This window comes from Silene latifolia, chromosome Y (assembly GCF_048544455.1).
Source record: "Silene latifolia isolate original U9 population chromosome Y, ASM4854445v1, whole genome shotgun sequence".
NCBI classification, from domain to species: domain Eukaryota; kingdom Viridiplantae; phylum Streptophyta; class Magnoliopsida; order Caryophyllales; family Caryophyllaceae; genus Silene; species Silene latifolia.
In genome coordinates this window covers 295,322,089-295,334,837 of record NC_133538.1, presented here as the reverse complement: position 1 = coordinate 295,334,837, position 12,749 = coordinate 295,322,089, and the positions used below count along the sequence as shown (strand labels likewise).

Sequence of the window (12,749 nt, the reverse complement as noted above, 5' to 3'; positions counted from 1 at the left end):
ATATGAAAGATCTAACAGGAAAAGTTCTAATCACATGGGAAGCAGCTCCAGACCATCCCCCTACACCAGGCCTGACAGATCAGAAGTCAACTATGCTCGCGAGCAACGAGGTAACTCTTATACTTATCCACCTATTCAGGAATATAACTTCTCTGTTGACACTGCAGGACTCATCAAAAGGCTTGACAACATGGGAGACATTGTCAAGTGGCCCAAAAAGACGGACAATCCCTACTCAAGGAAAGACACAACAAGATGGTGTGAATTTCACATAGATATAGAACATACCACAGAAGAATGCCCGGGTCTACGCAGACAAGTGGCTTACCTGCTAAAGAAAGGCTAATACCATCAAAAAATAGGGAGGACAACAGATCAAGAAAGGATCAGGAAAGACCACAACGTGATCTGCCCCCAGCACCACCAATCTATGAAGTCAAATTCATCATTGGAGGATCTGAGATTTGTGGCCTGACTAGCTCAGCTACAAAGAAAATAGCCAGGGAGTCCAAAATGAAATCTCCTTTTAAACCTAGAAATTTACCTCAAATTACTTTTGATGATACTGATATGCAGGGAATCTCGGACATCTATCATGATGGCTTGGTCAGGATCCACAATGCAATCTTAGGCAGACCTTGGATCCACAATGTCAGAGCCATTCCTTTAGCCTATCATCAGTGCGTCAAAATACCAACAGAATGGGGAATAACAACCATCAAAGGTGAACAAAAATCTGCCCAGGAATGTTACACTAAATCATTAAAACCTTCCAAGGTAGGTAAGTCTCTCGCTTAGCAATTACAGTACCCTGTTACTTATCTGGCAGAAATCCAAATGGAAACAGATCAAGTAGTATTAAACCCTGAGTACCCTGACAGGTATGTACTGGTGGGATCTGATGTCCTTGATAACGTCAGACCAGAACTAGTGAATTTTCTTAAGAATAAGTCTACATGTTTTACCTAGGCACACTTTGATATGACTGGCATAGATGCTAGTATTATTACCCATAAACTCAATATTGACACTTCCTTTAAGCTTTTACAACAGAAAAGGAGAAAGTTTCCCCTGAACGCAATACAATCACTAACGAAGAGGTGGACAAACTCCTAAACATGGGAACGATCAGGGAAGTAATGTACCCTGAATGGCTGGCCAATGTGGTCGTGGTGCAAAAGAAGAATGGCTAGTGGAGAGTCTGTGTAGACTACAAAGATCTCAACAAAGCCTGTCCAAAAGGCCCATTCCCACTCCCTCACATTGATGCAATGGTAGATGCTACAGCTGGCCATGAATTGCTAAAGTTCATGGATGCCTCAAGTGGATTCAACCAAATCAAAATGCATCCAGCTGAACAGGAAAATACTGCATTCATCACGAAAAGGGGCATTTATTGCTACACAGCAATGCCCTTTGGCCTGAAAAATATAGGGGCAACCTACCAACGCCTGGTTAATATGATGTTCAAAGACCAAATTGGCGACACAATGGAGGTCTACATAGACGACATGGTGGTCAAATCAAAGAAGGTTGAAGATCATGTGAAGGACCTGGAAGTAGCCTTCAAAATCCTGGAAGAATTCAATATGAAGAGCAACCCCTCCAAATGCCACTTTGGAATGTCATCAGGCAAATTCTTAGGATACACGGTGACAAAAAGAGGGATTGAAGCCAGCCCAGAACAAGTAAAAGCCATCCTGCAGTTGGAATCTCCTAAGTCAGTCAAAGATATCTAACTCTCTGGTAATCCGGTTACCTTTTCGTTGTTCCAAAACTCAAATTTCATTACTTCATATCGGTACCTTCTCACTCTTTCTTACCATGGGCCCTCTCTCATCATTCTACTCACTCACACCTACCACTCATCAGTCCACAAAATCATCGTTTACTGAGCAACTTTTTTTTGTTTTTTTTTGTTTTTTTTTTGGAACCAAAACTCATCTCATACCTTTATTTGCCCAAGGATATCACACACTAGTTTCACCTCTCATTAAACCAAATTCCCAAACGGAATCTCTATCGACAAATCCGGATCATGAAATGTCTCCATCTAAGTTCACTATATAGCACTTTCCTTTATCCCTTTACAACGACCTTTCATTACATATATTCTTAACCAACACAATCTAACCATCTCCCTCCATAATTCCTGACACATCTCAAGTTGCTACTATCCAAATCGTTCCTGTCAACCTTTTTATTCTCACGTTCCTTACACTTACATCACTCCCCATTCATTCATCAACCATCCGAGCTACTACACTCCATTTCAGCCCCCTGGCCATTCATGAAGTGGGGAATGGACATCGTAGGCAAGCTATGTTAGGTTCATATACCTATTATTAGACTCTTCTAATAGTGAACTAATTAACTTCTTAATATGTGTTCTTTAGATCTAGTGCATGCATAACAAAATAAGAGATTAATAAAGAAAAACAATGTCCCTTACATTGTTATTTGGTTCGAAATAAGGACACAAATAAGGTCACCTTCCTTATTTGTTCTTGAGCTTAATATGGTGGATGATCCTCCGAAAATCCCAATGTAGACATCCTCCTTTGATTGCACCCAAGACGAATCCCTTCATCTAGTATATTAATTAACTAGATTAATATAGTAGTACCCTTAAAATAATTCTAATAATATACTTATTACTACACTAGTAATCTTATATTTTGATTAGAATTTAAGATGAACAATTTATAAGGTTTCTAAAACATTTTAGAGAGATGTGTGAGAGAAGGAGAGAAAAATACATGTAGAATGAATAATGAATGAAAATAAGAGAACATATTCTCTTAAAAGAGAGAGGAGAAACCGGTGGTGTCAAGGGCATAATGCCAAAATGTGGAATCTCCTTTTCCTTTTACTCTTCTCAAAATGTAGGTAGTGTAAGCTAGATTAGACTAGGTTCTATTATTTATATTTTATCACATAAAATAAAATAACCACAACCCACTACTACTCCCTCCATTTCGGTCCACTTCATAAAATGGACTGCCATTTTATTTTGTCAATTTGTCATTTTTCACACAATATGTCACATGTAGTATGTTATATGTTATTAATTAATTTAATGCATATTTATCAAATAAGTATCATTTTATAAATTAATTAAATTACATACAAAAAATTGACTAGTGATACTTGATCACATAAATAAAATGTGTCGTATAATTATAATTCACAACATATTGTAATTATAATTGACCATTCATTCTTATATCAATTGTTTCACAAACAATAATCAATTTTAGTAATAAAGTATTTTCATTAGTAAAATAAATCTTATTTAATCCAATTACAATAAGATATAAATATTCTCTCTCACAAATGAATTGTTCAATTTTAAGGAATTGATTAACTTGTATCGTCATACAATTAATCAATTTGTCTATTAAGGGAATTGTCCTTTAGGTGTGGCTTTAAGGGTTCAACTGATCACCACCGTCAAACGACAGTAATGTCAAACTCTAGTTAGCAAATCATTACCGATTTATGATGATCAGTTGTCTATATAAATGAATCATCCCTTACGTATTCTTAACATGAGATTTGATTGTGATATTAAATCATGTGATCGCACTATTGTTGAGGACACATACTCTAACAATCTCCCACTTGTCCGAGACAAGTGTGCGTTACCAATTCTTTTGTCCTATTACAATCTCCCACTCAATGCAAGGTGTCTCGCAGGTCGTACTTGCATTTGATCATATCTTAAGTGGTTTCCTCGATCTGGAGAGTAACTGTCTGACCGGAATGATCTACCATAGATATCTTCCGAGCGTGGCTACGCATTTTCAGTTCACTACTCCTCGAGTGGCCTTGAGATTTCAAATAACCCTGACAAGAGGGCGGACAATTCCTATCACACTATTCCCTTCGTTTAGCCACAGTTCATCATAACCCAAAATATACTCATTTGACATCAGTTACGACAGTCGTAGAGCATAAATCAAAGCCAATCAGAAATTTGTGCCAACTTGGGCGAATAGTCTCTAGTCAAAAGAATTGACTCACAAGAATATTATAGTAGCTCTTGCCACGACCAGGCTTTATGAATTACCAGAACTCTATAAGCGGTCACTGCCCGACAGAGTGTCCCACATAGTCTACCTATGTGATCGACTAGGCATCTCATATGACTCTATGGCACTTGAACTTGCCATCAATCGCATCACACTCTAGTCACTTCGAGACGTCACCTCCTTTAAGTAACTAGGGGCGAATACTATGTCAATCCAGTTCACTTTAATGGGGTTCAATTTGTCTTTACAACCCATTTGGATATAACAAAGTAATAAAAGAGTTTTTAATAAAACTCAAACGATAAATGTGATTATCATATAGGAATAGTCAATACACTATTACTACTTCATATCTTATAATCTATAGTGTATCTCTTACACTTGTTGGAATGTAATAAAAGCTTGGCAAGTGTATATACTATGTATCCATATAATCCTACTTTATGAATTGTTATTTCCTTTCATTCAATGTTATTTCTAATAACATGAATTTATCTATGTATATGTCAAGTCTTCTTACTAGACTTGAGCTCTTTAACTTGAAAGATGCTCCCAGTGTTATCACATAACTTGTGATAAAGTCTTTGGTAGAGGAATATACTCTCATTCCCTACGGTGACCATTTTATCATAATTTACTTAGATTTCTTTTGTAGAATTTGCAATGTACGAAACTAAAACACTTTTCTAGTCTCTTACTCTTAAGTCAATAAAAAACAGCCTAGGATTTTAACAAATCCTTATCGGTTTGAAAACTAAAGTTTGTGCAACCCTTCAATACATAACTTAGTATATCATCCAAACAGATGAACGAATCCTTAATTCTTCCCAAGAATTTCAAGGATGTTCTTTAAAGCTTTCACAAGCCATCTGTCAGATTAACTTGTTATTGACTTATCATGCTCTAAGCATATGTTATTTCATGGAATGTGCGTCTGTTGGCATACATGATCGCTCCAATGGCGGAAACATTAGAAATCGATTTCATGTAATCAACAACTTAATAGGTTCAGTGAACGACTATGACTCCATCATAGTAATTCCACTTTCATCAACATGAATAACCTATTCAACCTTGTTAATGTTAAACAGATATGAAAGATCTTATCATCATAAGACCCTCAACTCTATGCCAATATTCTCTCACATAGATTCAGAAATCTAGAATACATTGCACCTTTTCCTAGTCTCCCAATCACTCTTCATAGAGGAGAGTATTGGTACATTATTCTCAATAAGTAATATGTTATCAACATATAAGACATGGAAAAATAATCCCGACTCCCACTTAACTTCATGTATAAACATGATTCTTCAATCATGTGAATGATACCATTCTCAATTATCACATGAACGAAAAGTGTAATCCATTAATGCTTGCTTAAGACCATTCTAGGATCACTTAAGAAAGCTACGTATAATACGTTAGGATTCTTAGATCTTTATCTAAGGTTTTGTGTTCCAAACACACCCTTCTCTAAATTCTCATTTTAGAAAAGCGAATTTTTAATATCATTTGCCATTCTTCATTAAAATGTAATGCTGCAATTCCTAACATAATTTATCTTGATTAACATCTTCATGTCAATCTAAAGCTCTATTTACTTTTAAAGAGACCCTCGCCTTAAAGTAAATCTACTCTTGAGTAACAATTTTTGGATTGTTATGCTATGGGTCGTTTGTAACAAGTTAGAGACAAGGTCATAATACCATTACTTTCGAAAAGCAACATTTTAACAATAAGACATGTGTGCTACACTCCCACTCTATATTTATAGATTATAGTTCTATTACTTTCAAAAAGGAACACATTAACTATAAGACATGTTTGTAAAGATCCACTCTATCTCTTAGAAATACATCTATCTTCTTAAGAGATAACTTTGTGAGTTACAAACATATGTGGTGGAGTAATTGAAGTTTGTCTAGACTGACGTGTTAGCACATAAAAATACCATCTCTATCATGGCAGTTTGATTCATGTAATATGTTAAATAGACTCTCTATTTCAGGTATCTCCTGGTTGACCATCCGTTTAGAATTACTTGTCCATTTTGGATTGCAAATTCCCAAAATTGAGTTCGATAACACAAACCGACTCATATTAGTTTGATGTTATGAGTAGTGACACTAGGTCATAATCCATATTTAATAAATCAAATTTATTATTAGATATTTGCCACTATAATCGGATCGTAATGCTTTAGTTCTCTTGATCAATTGGTTCTCTACGTCATTTAGAAATTCTTCAAATTTCTCAAATTCTTCACTTTATATTTGATTAAGTAAACATACCCATATCTACTTAAATCATCGGTAAAAGTGATGAAGTAGTCATAAATTCCCATTGCGGTGATGCTCATTGGAACACATACATCGGCATGTGTTAGTCCCAACAAATCACTTGCTTGTGTCCCTTTACCACTAAAATGAGTACGAATCATATTCCAAAGGAGACAAGATTCGCATTTTCCATATGATTGAAAATCAAATGGTTCATTAAATCTAGTCGACACTAGCTTTCAATGCGTTTCTCATTTATGTGACCTAATCGAAAAAGCCAAAAGTACAAATCATTTGGATTACTAGTTATGAGTCTTTTGGATTGTATTATGTAGATTTCTTTGCTTGAGTTGGAAGTGTCTAAAACATATATATCATTAAGATAAGTGACTTGACTCAAAATGGCGGCTACTCTAGTTCCATTTGCGAATTGGAGATCCATGTTATCCTTGCTAAGTGCTTCCACACTCCTTAACCCTAACTGGAATGACAAGTCCAGCTTTGATATCTCCCAAATACTTGGGGTAATTTTGCTTCCAATGGCCCATGACATTACAATAATGACATTCTTCGTAAGATTGGGCACCTTTTTTGGTCTTTGTTGTGGTAGTCTCACTATCCATTTCCAATTTATTATCAGGTTTGGGTTTCTCACCCATCATTATCTTCCCTTTAATTAAACCATTACTCCTTTCAGTTGCAAGAACATTCTTGCTAGAAGTCCCACTGAATTTAATGTTTCTCCTTGTTTCTACAAACAAGGATGCCTTGGAATTAGTGAGATTTTCTTCACAAGATTCTCTTACCAAAGAGGCGGGCATTAATATTGGAGTGGGAGATATGGAAGTGGTAAAATAGCAAAGATTTCCATCCTGACCAATGCCAATGCGTAATTCTCTAATCGTATCATTGTCATACTCTGAGCACTTTTCATCGAATGATTGGAGCCATGAATTAATGGTGATTGGTGTAAGAGTATTAGATGAATCCATTGCGAATAAATAACTACAAAAACGGAAATGAAGGAAATAATTGACATCTATCGTTTTAATAATACTTGTAAACATTTTAATCAAGTTTTAAGCATTTATATAGTGACTTCTACCCAACTATTATAAATGATTCCGAGAACTAAATTCATATTAACTCGGGCACGGTGAGCCGATTCATCCCTTATCAATATAATTCGGTGGATTAACTCTTTAATCGATTCTACTTCTAGAACTCTCGGTCGATAAAATTACTTTAATATTTATCTTTAGCCCGGAACACATGCGACTACGGTCACGAATACTTCCGTTGAGCTCAATCCAAATTTCGATGTAATAACATTTTATTACCCACTTACCCAACGTAACAAGTTTAGCACCCAGGTGAGCCGAGCCTACTTCCTCATGAAATTGGGACTCATGTTTTAATAACCTTAATCCTTAAACAAGAAATTAAAAGGCGAGTATAATGAGAGTGCGGAATAATTTCAATCACCTTGCCCCCAAGGTCCAGTAAAGAAAGACATTAAAGAAATAGCACACCTTTTCAACTTACTTGGCCGACAATCATAGTAATATTAATGACAATCCTTTGCTACCTTATCCAGAAAGTAATGTCATTTACCTTGATTGTTCAGATACATGATTAGTCAAGATTCTTCGAGTCTTGTTTGATTCCGCGAGAACAAAATGCCTGGCATTCCAATATCTTGTTTGCTTTTAACGAACGGACTTCATCCTTCCCATTTCTCAATGAAGCGGTATGTCAAAGTTTCAAGGAAAAAAATGAATAGCGCACGGGATTCCAAATCCAAGGCACCAACTAAGGTTTTCCTGGACATAGTTTAAGACTCCAATGCCTAGCAAACCACCAGTCCACACCCCAACATACCACCAATTAAAGAATGAGCTTTTGGTTTGCTCTGCACAGGATCGTCTCCATCGAACTGATCAGCCCCAAAAGACTGAACACAAGGCTCGTACCCACCTTGCGCAATACCGACCAGATAAAGAGCAAAAAAGAATGTAATTATTGTTTGAATATCATGTGAACATCCAAGGATGTCCTTTGTCTTTGCTTTCACACTAAGGGAAGGCGACATTGCAAACATAGTTAACAATTTCAGGCCCTATTAATTATTGCATATCATCAAAAACTTTAGTAACGTACCAATATTATAGCCTTAATAGTTCTCCTTCCATTTAACTTAAATAGCAAATAAAGGCTTCACAGTAGTTACTCAAGAAAAGACACTAATAAAGGTAAAACAAATTTACTAAAATATCACAAAACATTTATCTACGTTTCGCCATAAGCTTAAAGTCTAACACCAATATTTTCGTAAATACTTCTTCATGAAAGGAAAATACACTAACTGTTTTCTAAATTTCTACAGAATTAGCTAAATATACACACATTTAGGTTCAAACTAAGATTCTATACCATGGTTCTATACCAGTTACTAACACTCGAAAAAAACACCAGCACCTATATCGCAAATGGTCAACACTCATGACTAAACAGCAAATTATTTCATGTTCACCATCTCCAGTTTGCAGCCATGAAGATCATGAGTTCAATTGTTCGGCTACGGTTTTGCAATCCTAGATATCAAAAAGTTCTCTAATTTGGACACGGTTCGTCATATCTGAGTTTCAGTCAACACTATTTATAGCATGACATCAACCTCTAATTAAAGAAATACATCAACCTCTAATTAAATAAATAATGACACTCCATAACACCTCTCCACATTCAAAATCAAAATCAAAATCCATTTTCCTCCTCCAAGGCAAATAAAAATCCCTCCAGAACACCACTGCACAACACCCCTCCTACTTTGTTAGCCAAACACGCCGTTAAGTTTTATTTGCATTCAAGCATATATGATTGATTTTCATTTATGAGTCACTTAGAGAGGTTCTGTAGCAACGGCCAGAAACGTTGACCTCTGGAGATCCCTTTTGCAAGAGCCGAGCAGAAAATTAGCATATGTGCATACGAGTGATGTTGGAGAAGATTTAAAAAAAGTGAAAATAATTAATACAGTATAAAACATGGACAATTGAAAAGCTCTTGCCAATAATTAAAACCATAGATAATATACCTATTATTGTCCCTACCACCATAACCAGCATCATTACTGCCTTTATAGCCCCCTATAAGGGTGTAAACCATGGATAATTGAAAAGCTCTCCCCAATAATAAAAACCATGGATATGAGGAACTATCTACTCTAGGGTGTAAACAAGATATACATTATGCTAGACGAGATCGATTTGGTCAATCTCGCTTTGAGTTTGTTAAACCGAAAATGAGATCGTGCTTGACCAAATCCAAGTTGAGACTGGGCTTAGTAGGCCTTTCATAAGAAAAGCTCTTCCCGGTTCATTATCACCTTTCTATTCAAATTTTGTACATTATAATATAACCGTCATCAATTGCTCCCTCAATTTCAGACAATAAGCCTCATTTATCCTTTTTCAATTAGGAGAATTATAAACGGAGTTTGATTTAATTTAAAAGCTTGAAAAAATGAATTCGGCTAAGTGTGCCTTTGTCTGAGTTGAGCTTGAGCTCAAATTTCTAAGATGAACTTGAGCTTCATATAAGCTCGATTATACCACTAAAGCAGTAATCTCGATTAAACCTTTCCAAAAGCAGTCGAACTGTAAAAATTCCATTCATTATCTAGATAAAAGAAATTGCTCTTGCCCGGATGATCTAACCAAAAGCAATAGCTTCTACCAACCAGATTTGGACACTTTCTCTAACACACTTTCAAAACACCAAATCTTGAGTTAACACACTTAACTCATATAAGGATGGTGGTACCAACTCTGTACCACTAACTTATATTCCTAAACGAACCAAGAACATTATTCCCAAAATGATTCGACATCGACTAAAATAGACTTTTACCTGACCATCAACAAGAGGTTTAGCAAACTGTACCAAAAAAAGAAACAAGAGGTTTAGCAAAATTAACACCTTTCGAGGTCGTAAACGCATCAAAATCACCCTCAAATTTCTGCTTCGACACCTCTACATCAAAATCAAATATCTGCATCACCAAAATCTGCAAATAGCCAAGTAGTGTTATTTTCTAATTGGAATGATTTAAATAAATTAGTTTTTGGGTCATGCTTGGATGTTCAGTTGTTCACTTGGGGTCTGAGATCAGGTTTACCAAGTCTTGCAACAAAACCAAAATATCATTTTCAAAATAACATACCGAAACTTGTTTTTTTTTTAAGGAATCACACCAGAGATATATGACGCCTTAGGCCATACAAAATGTATATTGGAGGCATGGTGTTATATCTGAAAACATTAGCATAACATTTTTTTTAACAAACAATAGTAATAATGCAAGGATGTGAAGTGCAATGAGTCAATGAGGAATCATGGTGACATGGAGCGAAGTGAAAGAGCACGTCTCATGAACAGGAGGAGAAGACACATCATTTTTGCAAACGACACTTTATTTTCCAAATACAGAATACCTTGCTTTAAATTTTAAAGAGTTCTCAGATAAAAGGTATGGATAAAGACACGATAAAGGTATGAGAAGCTCAAAATATGAAATTTTCACAACGGTACCGCCGACGCATTATTCGAAGCCGCCAAGATAAAATAGGCACTCCCTTTCAACGGGGACTGTGGTGATCATTACCTGTCAGCGAAGTCCAGGTAAAATTGTCCATAAGGCTAACTTACGCAAACAATTTACATTAGGTTCGAAAGAAATCACGTGTAAAAGCTTACTATTCAACATTAGCAAATGCATTGGCACCGCGCATTTACGAGCACCACTACAGCAGTAGTTGCCTATCGGTAGAGCAACGTAAACAAATTAGTATCAAATGAGAGAAAAAACAGCACATTTAAGGCTAACTAAACAAGTACCTGAGTTCCGGAACATCTAAATAGCAATACCACTGGCGTATAGCGGATTCTGTTACCGCTAGGCGCCTACCCTGGAAGTAGCAAACAGTTGACTCCTCTTTGAGTACTCCCAAACCGCAATAGCAGCATCCTCGATGCCAACCTAGGAAAGATGAGACATAAACTGTAAGCAAACGAAGCTGTATGTAAGCACAAGGCACAGATACTGCATTAGGCTGCTAACCAACTTGGGGAGCTCGACCTAGTAACCCGCATACTGACACCAGCACAGCAATTGTCGCTAGTTAGCGGCGGAACAATGTAAACAGATTAGTAGGCGCAAAACCAGTAAACGCTGCGCGCAGGTTAGCAAAACCAGGTGTGTGATCTTGTGAGGACGGGACGAGCGCCAAACTTAAATGTGTTGCGAAGAGCAAATAGTAGTTCCGCCCCAGCACTGTCGTAATTGCACTGATAGCTGTGAATGCATCCCCGCAAAGCTAATCTCGAAGTAATTAACAGTAGGACAAAAAGGAGATAAGTCACAATCAATTGACGCAGAACACATTATTACCGGTTCACAGTCCTTACCAGCAACAGTTACTTGCCTCGGTACCACGCGTGGACAGGGCACAATCACAGTAAAAGAAATCGCAAAACGTGAAGCTACAAAGGTAGATCATTTTCTATGGTAGGTAGATCATTTTCTATGGTGGGCAGAATCAGTATCTATCCACCCAGAGAGGCCATTCCCCAAGTGTTGGCACAACCAGTGAGGGTGTCAGCTCTAAACGCGTTGCCAGGATCAAATAGGCACCCCCTCATGCAGCGCCGGACCGCGATAATCACCAACTGCAAGCACAAACCAAGGATACTTATCAAAAAGAGAACATTCACGAATGATTTACATTAGTTAAGCACGGAATCACGTGTTAAAGCTTACCATTCAACAGCAGCAAATGCATCGGCACTACGCATTCATGCGTCACCACTCCAGCATAATACATCTGCCATTAGAGGAACGTAAACAGCTTAGAATACACCGAGAAAGATAAACCAGCAGTATTCAGGCTAACTAAACCAGGACTTGAGTTTCAAATACCAGTCACGTTTGCCAATCTAATCTAGTTTCCAAGATAGTGTGGGCTTCCGGCAAATATACCAGGGATGCAACAGTATTCATCTGAAAACAGATATCTAGATAGCTGAGATATAGGAAATAGACAATTATACTGTAAGAGAAGAGAGAGCAACAAACGAAATCGGTACCCGAGCTCCATGGCAGACAACACTGTTGCCATCCCTAACCTTGTTGCCAGGATAAAACAAGGAACCCCCAGGAGCGCCAATTCTTCAGTGGCAATTAGCTGTCAACATACACCTACAAAACCGAGTACAAGGTAATAGATAAGCAAACTAAAGGAAAACATATAATAAAAATCTCCAACCTAGACGGCCAGCGTTTAGAATACACCACAGGTAAGTCGACGCTTAGAGTGAATACACCACGAGTACCTGAACGCGCACAAAAAAAAATAGACGAACGCTAAATAGC

The 12,749-nt window shown here is 37.0% G+C and overlaps 1 long non-coding RNA gene across 1 annotated transcript; it reads right to left on the bottom strand.

Annotated features, from left to right (window-relative positions):
* Nucleotides 1–11,794: 11,794 nt before the first annotated feature.
* LOC141634296 (uncharacterized) lies at nucleotides 11,795–12,376 on the bottom strand. The gene is made up of 3 exons (XR_012539031.1): nucleotides 12,297–12,376; nucleotides 12,138–12,201; nucleotides 11,795–12,046 (listed from the first exon to the last, which is right to left on the bottom strand). It is a non-coding gene; the product is annotated as an uncharacterized LOC141634296 (long non-coding RNA).
* Nucleotides 12,377–12,749: the final 373 nt, after the last annotated feature.